Below are 2,344 nucleotides of genomic sequence, written 5' to 3'. Positions count from 1 at the left end.
CCCACATCTCTACCCCCCAACTTCATGTTCTTTCTTGCCTGGCCCCTTCCTTCCTTCCTTCCTTCCTTCCTTCCTTCCTTCCTTTCTAAATGTATATATTTATTTAATTATTTTTTCATACAATATATTTTCATCATGTTTCCTCTCCCCCAGCTACTTCCAGATCCTCCCTACCTCTCTAACCACCCATCTTCATATTTTTTCCCTCTCTCTTTTTCGAAACAAAAAGCAAGAAACAGAAACAAACCCCACAAAAACACAAAAATGAAAATCAAAAACAGGCAAAATACCAATAAGACAAAAAAAGCAAAAACAAAGCAAAATGAGAAAAAAAGAACTCTACAAAATACCATTGAGTTCATTTAGTGTTGGCTACTCTGAAGTGTAGTTGATATATCCAGCTACATTGCATTGGAGAAAACCGACTTTTCCTTAGCCAGTGAACACCTACCTCAGGGTTAGGGCTGGGACTCTGTCCACTTTCCCTTCTCAGTGTTGGGACCCATGTGACTGGCACCTGTGCAGGTCTTGTGCATGCTGCTGCAGTCTCTGTGAGTTCACACGTGTGTGGGTCTTGTGTCTGGAGGACACTCTTTCCTTGGAGTAATCCATCACCCAGCTTTCTCATGTAGTCCAGGACCATCTGGGGATGGTGCTGCCCACAGTGTGGTCCTCTTGCATCAACCAATAAGGAAGACAACCCCCACCCCATCTACTGACATGACCACAGGCCAATCTGATCAATCAAGGGTTTCCTCTCAGATGACACTAGATTATGTCAAATTGGAAATTAAAACTAACTAGGATACCTCCTTGTTCCTCAAATATTTTTGGAGGCTCTCAAGAGAAGAGTGATAAAGCAAGCAGTTGGTTTAGCACAGCAAGTGCATGGGCCAAAGATCTTTCTTCTCTCTTCACTTCACTGGTGGCTCTCTAGGGACAACTCCAGGCCCCCAGGCTTCTTTCCTCCCCACAACCCAAGCACCATTCCTTCACTTTTAAAAACTTGTTCTCCAGAAAGAACTGCACCCCGAGACTGCTGTCAGCTCGATGCATCCAAAACATAATCCCAACACAGTCTCGGGCATCAGAACGCTTTGTAAAATAACATCCAGTTACCCCAAAGCTGGCTCTGCCAAAGGGCTGAGACCTATGACTGAAAAGGACTTGTGCTTGGCTCTTCATCCTCTGTCCTTATACTGGGCTACACAACCTGCAGCCACTGAGGGCTTCTTGCTGTTCCCTGCCCATGGGATCATAAAAGCCTGGTCACCCCAGAGGTAGCTCTGTATCCCAGAGCTTCACGGACAGATCTGCTGGGCTGGGTGATGCCCCAAGAATGGGACAGCGGGCTTCTATGCGTCCGTGATGGCCGTGTCTAAAGGATCCTCTGAAGACAGGGTACGGCCCATCAGCCCGATCTGCCTAAGTCTGAGGATATCAGTGCTAAATCCAGAAAGATTTAGAAGTGTGAGTTTGTTACCCTAGCTGCAGAGGACACGTCCCCTGTCTATCTAACCCTAAGTTAGTTTACACAGAGGAAGCTTAGGTACCAGCTGCTGGAACTAGCTACTCTAAGCTAACTTTTTAGGGTCCTGGTTAGCCTCGAACACCAGTGCACTCCTAGCTCTTCCTCATCTCTGAACTGTGATGGACAGCCCAGCTACTGCCATCTGCAAACCTTCTTCACTATCCCCCACCCCCAGCTCTGCTTGAATACCCACGGGATGGGAGCTGGGTGTATAGATGCAGCTGAACCTTTTCCTCAGGGATCCCAGCATGACTCCAGGAACCGCCCAGAGTAGGTTGGATTCCCCTCCCTCATCTCAAATAACTGCAGGGTTGAAAAAGGACAATAGATTTACAGGTCACGTCTCAGTTCCTCCTCAGGTTAAAGTCTGACTGTGGTTCTCACGTCTCCGGAACCTCAGCGTGAAGCCACAGGCAGCTGTCAGCATTCTCCCTCACACTGAGGAAAGTGGGGGTTTTGCGGGGCTAACTTGCTTAGAGGCTCACCCACGGCAGTGGTGGCAGGAATGGGACTTGCACCAGGCAAGTGCCTGGTGTGGAAGTCTGAGAATTGGAAAGGGCCTTGCAAGGTCCACTTGAAGTCTCAACTCTTCCAATCCTGTTTGCTCCCTGTTCTGAACTTTCACAGAAAACCAAGTTCACATTGGCCTTGATCTTCCGGGACATTATTCGTTTGCCCACCACCAAGTCCAGAGGGCACATCTAGGCCTGGGGCAGTAGCTGGAGGGGCAGTAGCTGGGGGGGCAGTAGCTGGAGGGGCAGTAGCTGGAGGGGCAGTAGCTGGAGGGGCAGTAGCTGGAGGGGCAGTAGCTGG

The sequence above is a fragment of the Microtus ochrogaster genome, chromosome 10 (genome assembly GCF_000317375.1).
Source record: "Microtus ochrogaster isolate Prairie Vole_2 chromosome 10, MicOch1.0, whole genome shotgun sequence".
In the NCBI taxonomy this organism is placed as follows: Eukaryota; Metazoa; Chordata; class Mammalia; order Rodentia; family Cricetidae; genus Microtus; species Microtus ochrogaster.
The sequence above is the reverse complement of the archived record's forward strand: the minus strand, read 5'-3'. Positions refer to the sequence as shown.